The 15,085-nt window shown below is 39.7% G+C and overlaps 1 non-coding gene across 1 annotated transcript; it reads right to left on the bottom strand.

The window, feature by feature from the left end:
• Positions 1–2,261: 2,261 nt before the first annotated feature.
• Positions 2,262–2,347, bottom strand: TRNAR-UCU (transfer RNA arginine (anticodon UCU)). The gene is given in 2 exon segments: positions 2,262–2,297; positions 2,311–2,347. It is a non-coding gene; the product is annotated as a tRNA-Arg (tRNA).
• Positions 2,348–15,085: the final 12,738 nt, after the last annotated feature.

Raw genomic sequence — 15,085 nt, 5'->3', positions numbered from 1 at the left:
AGGTGAGTTGAGCTGGCCAGCATGTGCGGTGGTTGCCTGCTTGCTGTCCTTGCCCCAGCTTGCGCTTCATCCTGTCAGGGAGAGTGTTGGTGGTGTGTTGTCTCCCAGCTACTGATTTTCCTAGAAGTATAGAACATAATGCTTCAGACTATTGAATTTGTTTACAAATGATAAATTTTAAGTTGCAGGGGAAAAAAAAAAAGATTGCATAAACTTATCAGATGTCTCTGACAGTACTAAAAAAAAATATTGTGAAACATTGGTGTAGTTTGAGAAACAATTCGCTTACAAATTACAAGTATTTTCTTGTAACTGCTGTCAAATATTTGTATTTTATTGATATAAAATATTACTGACAATTCTTTCCGGGATTAAAGAGCAATTGGAATGTTTATAAGCCTATGTATGCAACTACAGCTGTTTTGGATGTCACTGGGATGTTCTGTGTGGGTAGAATTCCTTTCTCCTTCATGCTCCCCTGGCTGAGCCTGTGTTTCCCATGCCGTTGGACAGAGAGCAGCTGAAGTTGCTGCTGCAGCTAGCTCAGTTTTTCTCCTGGGTGCTGCAGCTGGGGCTGTCAGGCGTCCAAAGGGCTTAGGCTGCAATGACAGAGCTGTTGTTATTGGTGCGGTACTGCTAGCAGACATGCTTGGTCTGCATGCAGAAGTAAAACTTACCATTTTTCTTTGCTGTGTGCTTATTGCTCACGTCTTCCATTCTTTGGGATAATCCCCCTGTATCAACTTAGTCTCCTTAGGACTGAAGCTTTCTAATGGTCTGTCCCATTTATATTGCTTGCTGCAATTCTTGGTCATATTCCAACTGATTCTCTTACTGCATTCAGGCAGTGAGTACATTGCCTTAGCATTCCTCAGAGCATGCTTTGCACAGTCGTCTCGCAGAACGTGTCCCTGTGCTGCCTGCTCTGCCCTGTGTGCTATTATGCTGGAGCTCCTTGCTTCTTCAGCATGCAATTCTTTCTATTAGGCTTTTGTCATGTAGTGGTCACTTAAATATCACTTCCAGTATGCAAAGGTCTGTATGTAAAAGCCTGTGCCTTCCATCTTTTTGCTGGGAACTAGGCAAGTTGGATGAGACTGTCCTTAAATAAAAGTGGACAGGAATAGCGTTCAGGTAACTGGATTGCTGGCGATGACTGAACAGGGAGGAGGGCTTTGCTGTCTCACTGTGTTGCTGCTTGGTATGAGATTCATGTTGGAGATCGGTGATAGCTGTTTGTTGTAGGTTCTGGCAAAACTGAATGTTTCTGCAAAGGGCTGCGTGCGTTTTGTAGCTAGGGAGCATTCCAGAACGGGTCTCTACACTGTAAATCAGCAATGGCTAACATTGATGGCATGCTTTTCAGTTGGAAAAAGAGGCCAAAGGCACATATGCAGGATAGAAATGCATTTTTAATATTTTTCAATTAAATATACAACTTATGAATCAAATCACGAATGTTTTTATCAGCCACGAATCCATCACAGATGTATTTCAGTCCAATACAGTCATGGTTTGTTCGCTGCTGCTGTTTGCATTTTCCTGCCCACGCTTTCCATTCATTTTTTATGCTGTTACTAAAATGGCTCTTTATTTAGAGGGTAGGTGTAGGTTTTATTAATTCAAGCGTTCAGTGCTTCAGTGCTGTGGGTGAGCAGTGCTCGGATTGCTGTGCAAAACTGTTTTCTGAAAGCTGTTTGGAAACGTAGTAGCTTACGGCGGTTTACCGACGCAGTTACGTTTGCCAAAGATGGTGCTATTGTAGAGGTTTGCTTGGTGGCTCGCTTTTTACTTTTTTTTTTTATACCCACTCTTTGCACGAGCAATCCTAGGGGAGCTGCCGCTCCTCAACATCTGCACGGCCGGCTGCCGCTTGTGCCCGCGCGCCTCGCAGCTCCGTTGTCGCGCGCCGCCGACCGTTGGGGCCCGCGCGCCGGCGAACGGATGAGGGAGGAGGTGATCGGCGGTCGCCGCGGCGTCGGTGTGCGGCAACGCTCCGCTTGCTGCCGGTGAAGCACTTCGGTGCGCCGTTCCTTCTCGGCGGAGGCTCGAGACCAGACGGCCGCTCGGCCGCCGCCGCCGCCTCCGCCCGCTCCCCGCTCCGTCGGGCGCGCCGGGAGGCGGCCCCGGAAAGGTCCTCTGGAAAGCGGCAGGTAGGCACCCCCGGTTACTGCGGCGGTGGGGGAAGGGAGGGAGGAACGAGGTGAAAAGTGTACATGGGAAAGTGAAGGAAAGAAAAAGCGGTATGAAAAGAGAAGCTACGACTCCGCCGGGACTCGAACCCGGAACCTTTGAATCCCTTCAACCCTCTAGAAGTCCAATGCGCTATCCATTGCGCCACGGAGCCACCTGTTGGATTCCTCGCGCACCGCCTATGGAGCCTGCGCGTGGCGGCACGGGCGGCAGCGCGGGAAGAGTGGCGGGGCTGGGTGCGCCCCGCCTCGGGCGCGTTGTGTTCCGCGCGGTAACGATGGTACTTGTGCAGGGAGCCTCAGCCTGGCTGCTCCTGCCCGGGCTGCCAGCCCCAGGTGGCACCGAGTTCTGGTCGCAGCTGGAGGCAGAACTGCTCTATTGTACCTCAGCCGGTGTTGTGCTTTTGTTAGACACCGCTTTTGTTAGAATCTCGCATTTTGTGTAACAGTAATTTAAAAAGTTTCAGTACCTACAATACGAGGAACCAGGAAGCAAATGGTGTAGAATAAGCTCATTATGATACGTGCTTCTTCTGCTATAGCATCAAGGGCTGAGGTACGCTGTGAAACGCACAACCATGGGGACCCAGGCAGTGAAGGCACTGTGTGATGTGCCCCATATGCTGCCCTAGAGTCAGCCGGGGTACCTGTGGGCAGCTGTGAGCCAGTGCTTATTATGGACTGGCTGGTTTTCACACTGCTTCTGCTCGGGATGAGGGGATAACAGAAAGGTCTTGGTTTTAAGCATGATGTTGGAGTTGCAGCCCTCAGGGTAACAAAGTCTGATAATCGTAGAATCTTTAGAGTTGGAAGGGACCTCTAAAGGTCATCTGGACCAAAGAAGCCAACAGGCCACCTACGAATCAAAGCTGTACAAGAGTCAGAGGAGGTCTGACTGGATTTACAGGCTCTAGGTCTGTGCAGTCTTCCCATAACTGTTCCATTCTGGACTGAACTTGTGCTTACTCCTGGTAAAGAAATGTTCTGCATTTGCAGATGAAAGAATGCACCAGTTCATTTCTTCACTAAGTTTCTTTTGCGTCCTCAGACTGTAACGGCTCAGGCCCTGTGCTTCAAAAAGAAAACAGAACTTTTGCTTTTAAGAATTGAGATGATCCTTGAAATAATAAATTTAAATTCATGTCTGTTCTACTCAAACCACTTCTATGTAACTATGAACTGCCATGAATGTTCTCTAGTTTGGAAACTCCTGGCAATTATTGTGGGGCAAACTGCGTGTCCACACACCACCAACGTGCTTTGATACGATGGTAACTTTGTACAACATATCATTAAATGATTGCAGATAGTGTAGAACAGGAGGTTGGATGTAGCCTCCCCCCGTACAGTGAGGAAGCTACATCCAACCTCCTGTTAACGTAGTCGCAAAGTCAACGTTTTGTTTTGGACAGCAGATGGAGCTGCTGAATGAGAAACCTGAATGAGCTGAGGAAATGGGTTACGTTGAGCAAACGCGACAATTAATCTTTGCTGACTTGGACGGGTCCTTTGGACTTTAGGTCTCCTGTGGCCAGCTGAAGCTCAGTTCTCTTGTAAGCTGTCTTTCATCTTAGCTTCTCTTCAAATTTATGCTCTGTTTCAGGCAGTAGGTGTTTATAGGAGTCTGGCAGTACTGCTTTTAGTTACTGGCAGTTTTCACTGAACTAAGCTGGGTGCTGTTTTGCTAGTTTTAGATATGAGAAGAAAACTGCAGTAGTAATACTTCGACACAAGAAAGCAAGCGGATCAAAGGCAGGCCAAAAATAGCAGCGCCCCATGGTGCTTTTATGTTGATAATAAAAAAATCCAAATGTTATGAAATTCTTCAAGAGACTTTCTAAAACTTTGGTTTCAGCACAGTTCTCCAGTGGGTATTTGCTTCATAGAATTACTTCATGCTTGATTTATAGATCATTTCTGCTTTGATTTTTTTTTTTTCCCTGTTCACGTAGCTTAACACTGTGACAAAGAGCTACGAGTGTGTTGCCGTATAGTCCTGCAGCATTTCACTCATCTTGTATTGGTGCTGTATTTCAGGAGCATTGCTTTGTGTGCGTTTCTGTTGCAAAAGGATAGAGAGCTGCCCAGGTTATTCTAGAAAGGCAGAGTTCTTTGCATTAACGTTTCAGTGTTTATAATAAGCAAAAGTTTGTCACTTCTCCAACTTTCTCATGCAGCTCTTCTCAGTGTTCTTTTGTGCACTTTCCTCGAGTTGCATACTGAGCAAAGTACTGGTGAGGCATTAGCAATGAATGTTCCTAACTACACCAACTCCTGTTGATCTTTGGCCTCTGTATTGGGATTTCTGTTTGCGTGGCAGCTCTCCATTTCTAGTTCAGCTTTTTGTTGTATTTGTTGGCTTTTTTGTTGTTGTTGTTTGGTTCTTTGTTGTTGTTGCTGCTGTTTTGTTTATTTGCTTTGAATAATGAAATCCTAGATTTCATTTACCTTATTGTTCAGTGTGCATTTGTTCTTTGCTTATTTCTTTGGTATCATGAGATTTCATCTAGCTTCTCTTTTGCTATTCATTATTTCAGAGTGAACAAAGAGATGAGGAACAGGTATTTTTGTCTCAATTGAATCCTCAGATTGGACCCAAAGGGCCAAAACAGTCCCAAAGAGTACAAGCCTAAGTTAATAATCACCAAAGAAAAGGCTGGGTGTGCAAAGTTTTGTTCTTGCCTTTCGTTTTGCAACCTAGATGTAACTATCTGGGTTTTATTTTTAAATTCTTATTTGTAAATTAACATCAAGCTAATGAATACCTACAGAATTCAGTTGTTCCTCTAAAGCTTCTCATAGACATCACTGTAGTTCAGCTTCTCTTGTGCACAGTTGGTCATCTGTGAGGTAACTTCAACATTTTGAGATGAAACTTTGTCTGGAAAAGCCTTTCTGTATATCCCTTATTTTATTGGTCAGTTTCCATTTATCAAACCTGAGTGGCAAAAGATGTATGATGGAATCTATCCAGAGGGCTCAGCTGCTTTTCAGCAAGCTTCCCTTCTCTTTCATGTGATTTCATTGAATGCTATTGGATGATGAGCTTTTCCTGCTCCCTGTTTATTCTGTTGCTTCCTCAACTCAGTTGCTTGTTGTTGACTTTGAAAGAACAATGCAGTTGGATTCTCCTAAATAGACCTGACACGCTGACACCAACTGTGCTGTCTCTGACATAGTTTACTTACAAAACAAACAGAAAATGCCCGGCAAATGTACAGATTCAGTCTCAAGACTTCAGGAATATTCAAGAAGTAGAACATGTTTCTCTAGCTTCTGTGCTTATTATAGTATTACAAAATATTTAATACATAAATTTTGTTCATAAAGGATTAAAAACAAGAGTTTGAAAATAGAGCTAAAAGATACTGATTCTGAAACAATCAGAACCAATCCTTGCCTTCTGCCTCACTGTTTAAATGCACTATTTATTCTCCTTCCTCACTCACATGCTCTTTGAACAATGTGCATGTGTGCAACAAGCGCAGGGTTTAAGCAGTGCTGCAGTGCAGGTACTGAGAATGTTTTTTAAACAAACATGCTGGGTTAACTTCTGCTTTCATCTGAGCCACTTTGAATATGACCATACTGAATCAGCTTCGTGAAGTTATTTCAGGGCTATGCTGATAGTAGAATGGCCTGTAGTCCTTCTTTTCTTGTTGTTGCCAACAGAGTGGCACAGTGTTTACTTTAGGTGATTTTTGCTAATCTTTTCTTTGGAGAAGTCTGTTATTAATAAACCCAAGCTTTAAGTCCTGTTGTTACCAATCTTTCTGGGAAAAAATGCTTTTAATCTTTAGTGGTTTGGACCCCACATGAATAGAGATAGGAAGATAAAATGCAGCAGACTCTTGTTTCTTTGATAGAGAATACTTTAAAATTAATGGGATTTGTTTTGTTTCCTACATTTCTCACTCGAGGGCTGTGTGGGCTATTTATCCTGACAGCTAAAAGCTACAGTTGGGTTGCTGTGTCCTGCCAGCTGGGTGCCAAGTGTGCCCCTAACAATGGCTGTGTGTGCTCAGCACTACTGCTGGAAAGAACTTGCCAGGCATGTTCCAAAACGATAAAAAGCTTTTAGTCTTAATTAAATTTTGCTTTTCACTCAGTTGTGAATATAAGTGACTGACTCAGCATAATATGAGAATACTGAATCTGGTCTAATTGCAGAAACAATAGCATATAAAAATCATATCCGTTTGTCAGTTCTTTAATTAAAACTATTACCCAAAACTGTGTTCAGATACTCTTCTCTCTCTCTCAACAAGTTTTTACTTGATCTGTTTCAAATGTACGTTGATTTGACTGTACGGGAAACTTTCAGAAAGTTATCTTGCTGTTGCTTTTTGGAGCCAGTAAATGTACTGTGAAGGTTTATTTGTAAATAGGTTTTTCTCTTTGAAATTTCCCTTAATTGAACTGCGTCACCACTTGTGAATTTGATTTTGGTAGCTAAATTCACAGTGTGTAATATGAGGTAATGGAGTGGCATAGGACCTGGAGCCAGGAATGCTACCTGAGTGCTTGTCCTTTGCTTACAGCACAGCTCAGCAAGCTGTTTGCATTCACTTGCACTTAGAGAGAGGAGTGTGTCCAGCTCAGTGTTCTGCAGGAGCAGGAGCTGTAGCTCATGGTTTGCCTGAGGAATTGGCCAATTCCCCAGTCAACGCCTGCAGCCTTCTAAATCTACATTCATCTTCTTCTCACTCTTTCACCCCATCTGGCAGGCAGTGATGGAGTGTGCTGCACTTAGGGCTGAGCACCTGGCTCCGTGCAGGCAGAGAGAAGATGCTTGGCAGCTCCTGGCACATCCCCAAAGAAAACAACAGGAAGATGACAAAGCTGGAGTATTACAAAGGAGTTACGTGTGGATGCTGCGGCTCCTTCAGATGAAAAGGCATTGCTAGAGGGACATCATTAGGCCTTAGGTCTGCAGCATTGCTGCATGTGATCTGCCAAATGGCAAACAAAGCTTGCCCCATTTTGTAGCATTTACAGAAACTTTTCTCTTCTTGCGAAAATGAGCATTCTCTTTATGCAGGTGGAAATTGGAAATTATTTCTTAGCAAGCAGCCAGCGAAGTCTTCTGGTTTATTTATTTATTTTAATAGCTTATGTCCAAGTTTCAGTTCAAGAAAAAAGCAGGAATAGACTGAATCCTATGGCACTTGGGCAAAAAACATCCCTGAAGGTTGTGTATAAATTGGATGTGAAGGTGATAAATGGTGTGAAGCAGAAGCGTGGGCAGCGTACTGATGGGATGATAGTGGGATGAGAAGGTACTTTTTGGTACTTTGGAAGAAGAGTAAGTAGGAGTGAAGGAGTTTCTGGCTGACAGGTGAGTGACGCACACTGTATTGGTTACTGTGGTTAATATTAACCATATTGGTTAATATTTCCTCTGGAATATAACTCCACTTTTCTCCAGGATCATCTACCACACAGTCATATTCTGTTGTACTTTCTAATTGTGTTACAGCTAGCTATGTTCTGTGTAGATTGAGGAAAAAAATCATGAATGGCAAAGTGTGTTTTTTTTCTTATGAAGCTTTTGAATTTTTTTTTTATTTATTTATTTTTTATATATATTTTTTTAAATTCTGCTCTTTGGTCTATCAGGGATTATTTTTCTCTGCTTTAACAGCCGTAGAGGAAGAATGTTAAACTAGCAGGTGATATTTATAGCTAAACCTTGCTTAATGGTTGTTCCATGTCTTTTCTTCCTTCCAATTTTTGTCTCATAAAATCAGTCACTGAAGTTAATACAACTTATTGCCCTGCAGAATGTAAATGTTCCTCATTTACAATATGAGGAAACAAAATGCTGCTCATCAAAGACTCTTCTGTGCAGATAGTGCCGACACAAAGACTTCTTTGTGATGATCGTGCAGACTTAGCTCTGCCACTCTAAATCACTACTGAATTTTCCTCAATTCTAGTGTTGCAATAAAATAATGTCCATTTGTTCTTTTGTGGAGCTTTAATTTTATTTCCAAAAATACTGTCAGACAGCAAGCATTGACTTAATAACTTATAAAAAAAAAAAGTCTGCGTTAAGAGTTGATTGGAATTTGCCCATATAGTCTCTCAGAGAGCTCCTTTTTTTTTTTTGTGGAAGTGGTATCTACTTACATATACATTCATCTTTCTTTGTTTGAATTAGTAATGTGTACCAATCATCACTGCAGCAAATCAAAACAAGAAGCTTCCAGTTTCTTTGGTATTTGGAAATCATAGCACTCTGTTCTATTTTGCCTTCTTTTTTCCTCTGTGGAAATAAAATAAATGTTATTTTTATTGCAATATGTGTTTATGAGTAATATTGTACATATTCCAATTTGCAACCACTAAGATATGAAATCCAGAGGAATAAACTGGAAAAGCCTGAAAGTTCAAAGTGCCATCGCTGCTCGTCTGAAGTCGCAGAGAGACGTGGGTAGAGTTTTACACTGAGACAGTTGCTCAGAGGTGGTTCAATCAGTTTTTCATATATGTGGAATTTTTTTAATGATGAATGTGAACGCTTGTACAATCAGTGAATGTACAGATGCTGTAGTTATGAGGTATACCAGAGAGCTCGGCTACATTGTTATTGCACCAAAGCAGAAAAGACAGGACGCTTACCCATATCCTGGGCTCACTTATGAAACTCCAGCAGAGTGGATCTCCAGAGGAGATCCTTCCCCACTGGTATTCGGCTCTGAAATGGGTCTAGGAGAGCTGCAGCCAGGCTCCACCCCTTCTGGCAGCACAGGTTAACTGCCTTCACCTGTGCTCCCATGGCTGACTCAGGGCTCACCTCAGGTGATCAATCAGAGGTTCAGGCCGTGATTCAGTAGTTCCCAAACAATGCTATAAATGCTTTAAGTGTTTTGATGACAAAGCTACTTTGGAAGGGTCACTTTTTGTATTTAGTATTGACTGCAACATAACTGGTGTTATATGGAGAAATTGAGACTTCTGACTGATAGTTTTGCTACTCACAAGCTGAGTAATGGAGACTGTCTTCCTTCTTGTGCTGTGTGATGTTCAAGCGATGTACATATAGGTAAATATATAATATTGTATAGGGTATACATTATATTGTAAATACATAATAAATATTATATATATTATAGATTATATTTCATGGCTTTAAACTGAGATAGGGGAGGATTAGGTTAGATATTAGGAGGAAGTTTTTCACACAGAGGATGGTGACACACTGGAACAGGTTGCCCATGGAGGTTGTGGATGCCCCACAGGCTGGATGTGGCTCTGCACAGCCTGGACTGGTGGTTGACGACCCTGCACATAGCAGGGGGTTGAAACTACATGATTGTTGTGGTCCTTTTCAACCCAGGCCATTGTATGATTCTGTGATAATACATATTATAAATATACAAAAATATAAATATTTCATCTTTATTTTATAAGACCCCTGAATTTTGATATTTTTGGTCAATTCATCAATCTAAATTATTTGAATGATAATCTTATATTAATATGTCTTTATAGCTGGCTTTGAAAAAGTAAGAGAGAAGCTTGAAGAAAATACAGGAACATGTTAGTGTACGTTGTGTTTTTTTCCCCCTTTGACAGCAGTATCGCTTAAATGTCATTTTGCATGACTGTACTTGTTTCTACTCTTGGGAAAATGTTGCCAATATGGCACAAGCATCAACTTCCAGGTGAGGGATGATGTAGGCAGCCATAGTAAACAGTTTTTCATCTTAATGTTACAGCAGCATTGGTCATATTTTCTTCACAAATATATAACTTAATGTCAACAAAACAAAATGTAAATAAATACTTTTAAGCAAAGAGACAAGTGCTAAGAAGTAACTTTGATCAGCCTGTCAAAAACACAGAGTTTCTTAGATAACAGATGGATTGGCTTCTAGTGTTTCTGTATTTCTTTGATTTGCAGCAACAATTCGATGCTTTGGAATAATAGAATCATACTCTTTATTAACATTGTGAGCATCTCAGCAGCCAGTGGTGTTACTCAGTGGATTTTTTTTCCTCTGAATTTTAATTCCCTGCACCAGTCAGTGCCAGAGGGTGCCAAAGTGCAACACAATCTTCAGAAATTCCTAGTAGTGTTATGTACGTAATGGACCTTTTCTAAACATGACTGTGTTGATCTTCTCAGCCTTTTCTTGTTTGTGTGTTCACCACTGTTATAGTGTAGTACCAGAATACTCCTGACTCTGGATTTTTGTGTAATGATAGCAAAGCATTCTTCTCACCAGCAGCTGGCACCATCCAAGACAAATTTTCAAGTATGCAGATAAACTTTCCTACAGCCACAATTCATGTCATGTCCTTGCCTTGCTTGTTCTGTCCTTAGTTAGGGCAGATATGGGGTCAGAGGCTGGGATTTCTGTTTCTACATGCCATGCTTACCAGCAAAAGAAGTTATTATTACTATGAAATGCATTCATTGTTCTTAGTAAGACTTCATAGTGCAATTAGTTTTATAATTTACTTGTTTTTGTGATGACTTTGTTGGATCCACCCATGTTCCTCTGTTCACATTTCTTCAAAGTCTTGCAGCTAGTGTGCTTTGAGCAAGGGGAACTAAAGTACAAGTACTATTGACAGAGGCACTTGCATTTTGGGGGCCTGGAAATTTGACTTCAGGAAATGGATGTTGTGCCTTTGTTCCTTGAATGGCAAAAGATTTAAGATGCTTTGAATTACATACACATTGTTTCTTACTATTTTTTAATTTCAGAGATAAAAAAAAAAATACCATACATTATTGTCTTTACTGCTGAAGAACAGCAGTGTATTTCTAAAGTTGGTTTTAATTCTTGAATCAGCCATAGAAAAATGCAATTTTTGGCTGAAGAAAAATACACAGTATTTGTCAGACTCGAGTGATGTAAAATTGTTCAGCAGCTTACAATCACTGTATTGCCAGGCTGGATTGGTGAAAGTCCCCTGTGTGCTAACGCATTTGATCAAGTTCTTGCCAAGAAGCAAATGCTTCTTTGTGTCTCCTTCTGTGGCCACACTCACTGTTAAACTGAGTTCAAATAATAAACTGTGACAACTAAAATTCTTAAAAGCAACCATTAATTTCAGGCCAATATTTTTTCTTTCTGCTCCAGCAGCAGATTGCAATTAAGAGTCTCAATGCTTGGACACTTACATACCTGACTTGTGTTGCAGGTAGGTATCTAAGGGCACTGTTAGTTCCTGCAGGAAGTTACAGCTCCAAATCGTGTGGAGATTATATCATTCTTTGCAGTGGGTTACTTGATTGGAATGATAATTAGATGAATTGCTATGAGCTCTCTACGTCATACGAAACGGTTTCTGGAAGGGAAGAAGGCAATCTAGTCATTGCTGGAGACTGTTCTCTATATTTTTAATAATTGTTTAATAACGGTTGCTTCATTTATTGAAATAGTATCCTCATATTAGCGCTGCTTTCTCAACTGCATCTATCATTTGACTCAAGCATGAAATGAAAAAAATCAGCGTAGATTTGTTTTGAATCAATTTTCATTTGTTTATTTTAGCAAATCAATGTGTGCGAGTTCATCATCATCCTGATTGTTAACAGTAATTTTTAGAAGAGGTTAAACAGGGTTAGAACTGTCAAATTGGATCTAAGCTTATTAATTTATAGGGAACAGTTGGTGTGGAAACTGGAAACTTTGAGTCTGACTGTTTTCCTTCATACAGGCATGTTTTTAATTTAGTAGTGTTCAGTTAAGAGGAATTGGAACAAAGTTTGATGACATTTTCTCTAGCTTCTTCAATAACGTGAAGCGTTTCTTTTAGACATCTTTCATCTGGCTGTGAAATCAAAAAGATTAATATTTACTTCTACTTGGATCATCTGCAGGAAATAAAAGTTCATAAACAACTCAGAAAATCAATTAGATATCAATATATCAAATGCAAATCAAGTGAACTTTCCAGCATTTAGAGCAGTGACCTTCAACCTGACTTTGAGTCAAGAATTTCTGTTTCCAAGGCTGCTCATTCTTTATGCCAGTATTTTCCTGGCAAAATGTATGGATCTTTTGTGGTGTGTTGTTTGATGGAGAATGAATGAAGCCCCTCTGGCATATTTATCCTGCTATCTCACTTGGGTTTGAACTATTTTGCCAGAAAAGAAAGTTCAGTGCTCTCACTTGCTAGTCCCCTCATTGTTGCTACAGGAGCTCCTTGTTGCATGAATATTTTTTCAACTATAGAAACTAGCAGTGTTTTTGGAGAGTCAGTAAAAGTTGAACAGTTTTGAACAATAGCCAACATTTACAGAGTATTGTATAGCTGTGATTTTGAAGCTGTCATCAGCAGTATTTTGTATCTTAGAATGAGAGGAAACATCACGTTTCATTTCATCAGTACAGTCTTTTTTAGTTTGCTTGGTCTCTTTTTGTGTTCTCCTTGTCTCACACACTTGAAATCGGGGGTGTCTGAAACATTATTTTAACACTGATGTAACTGGTAAAGTATACTGAGAAATGGTCTTCCTTCTTTTTATCTGTTTATTTTATTATTTATTATTGTTTACAAATGCAGATACTTTTTAAAAAGATAAATACTGTTATTCCATATGAAGCTTCTTAATTTGCAAATCTGTGATGGTGTCTTTTGTTTGCTACACATAAAGCATTGACAAAAGTTTATACGTAATTATTAAAAGGCTTTCCATTAAAACAATTAATTTGAGTTTGTAATTAGACCCAAGAGAGGGTGATTTTACTAAGACAATTGAAATTGCATGTAGATTCTGGTTCTAAGTGTATATTTACAATATATGTATTTTGGTTTGCGTGTGAAACTAATTTGCAGATCCAGAAATATGTGTAAAAACCTAATTGATGCACATCTTGTTAACAGAGTAAAAAGCAATCTCCGTTTCAGATATTCTCCAGTGGGAATACGTGCCACTTCTTTTATAGGGAAGAGCCAACTTTTGTGCAATTATCTGTGACTAGATTATCTCATAGAAGTGCCTTGTATTTATTAACCTCTTGTTAGGTTTGATTGCTTGCTAAGAAAATAAAAGAACCCTGTTTTAGTGAATGCACTTACAGAATGCACTGCGCAGACATAGTTTTTGGGAGGACAGAACAGACGGTTTTACAGATTATCTTTCTTGAATTAATTATCCAAGAAATAGCAAGGCAATAACCTATATTACATTATTACAACGTAATCGATTTTATTTGAGTAAATTATTACTATAAAGAAAATGCATTAGTATTTACCATGAAGACTTTTATCACTGAAGTTCCACTGAACTATCCACTGTTCACTGAAGATCCTGCTAAATGTGAGCTGGCTTGTGTGCATCTACACTTCCATGATTGACTGATAGCTGGAGTGATTGTCTCCATTGATGCTCCTTCTCTGTGCTCAGATGAAGTTAGCACTGCAAAACGTGTGGAAACCTTGACATACACCTGTATGGAGAGCTGTTGTCATTAATGAACTGCAACAGTGATTACGGGATAGCTGCACCAGTCCTCTAAACTGGTAACTGAATATTCCATTCCAGCAGAGACCTTTTGTGCTGGTCTCTATAACAGCGCCTCTTTTCTCTAGAATGAGACATCCAGAATTCTTAACTTCTGTACAGTAAAAGTTTAAATAGAAATACCAAAATGGCTTTTAATATCTGTCTTTAATCCAGAATCACTTCATTTCCATTCCCATCTCCAGTTGATGCTTTTCCTTCAGCAGTGTTATATACCCACACATTTGAGAACCAATGTCTTTTTGATTGCTTCTTCAGAAATTCTTTTTGAGATTGTTGGTAAAAATCCACTGGAAGTTTTGTGTCATCATGGATGTAAAGTGGCAGAAACTTTGATGTTTTATTAAGCAGTTAAAAGGTTAAAAAGGGGGAGATTTTCAATCTAAAATGCCACTGTCAATAATGGATTGAGATGCTGTTATTTTGAAATCAATGATCCATTTGCTTGTATGAACCCAGAAGGTTGTATTTCAGTAATTTACTTTCCTGTCTTTTTCTCACCCAGCATCATGATTGTTCAGAACATTAATGATTTAAAAAACAAAATAATTTAAAAGAGAAAACAAAAAAAACCCCACAACTCTGTTCTTAAGTGTCTACTAAGAACTAACAACATTACATTTTAAAACTATCTTGAGGAAGGCATCACTTCAGAGGTTCAGTCAACTTGGTCTAATCCGAGCATGGAGTGAGTTTGGTTTTTGTTTTGCTTTTAAGAACAGAGACAAAATATGTTTATTAAGAAAAAAAAAAAAAAAGGGAAAATTATTATCTAGCCACAAATTTACAGACTTTTCCCCTTGTAAAACTGCACTACTGCTGTTGTGATGGGGGAAAATAAAAAGAAAAAAAAAAAAGAAACTTTTAATCATTCTGTTGTGTCATTTTTTCCTGTAATCATGCTTTACTTCTGGCTTAGAGATCTTTTTGTTTTCCACTCTCTTTACCAACTTTAGCTTAAAAGCTTTTTGATTCCTTTTTCATCTTTTGTCAGCTTCTCTTTCTATTTCTGCATTTCTCTACACCTTTCTTTTTACAGTGGTGTTTTTTCTTGCACTTCAAAAACACTGCTAGAAAGGTATCTAGTTAGATTTTAGAAAGAATTCATTAGAAGTGGAGGAGTCCGTGAACCTGTAACATGGAAAATGAAAAAGGACGAGAGCAGAAAGCCCTTTAGTTTTTACTTGATATAACATAAAATTTCTGATGAGGAGTTTATCCAGTGACTGCAAGATTACAGGTGTTGTGTAATCAAGAGCAAAGTAGTGCAGGTGCTAGAAGCCCAGTGCTACACCTGAAATGCATCAAGTTTAGTGCAATCAGAATACACTTGTGTACACTCAACAGGTATTTATATGTTGGAACAAACGCAGAGCTTGGCTGAAGCAGTGAACTTTGTTTGCTC

Source organism: Tympanuchus pallidicinctus, unplaced genomic scaffold (genome assembly GCF_026119805.1).
Source record: "Tympanuchus pallidicinctus isolate F22 unplaced genomic scaffold, pur_lepc_1.0 scaffold7, whole genome shotgun sequence".
Taxonomy (NCBI): Eukaryota; Metazoa; Chordata; class Aves; order Galliformes; family Phasianidae; genus Tympanuchus; species Tympanuchus pallidicinctus.
This window is presented reverse-complemented; position numbering and strand designations above follow the sequence as displayed.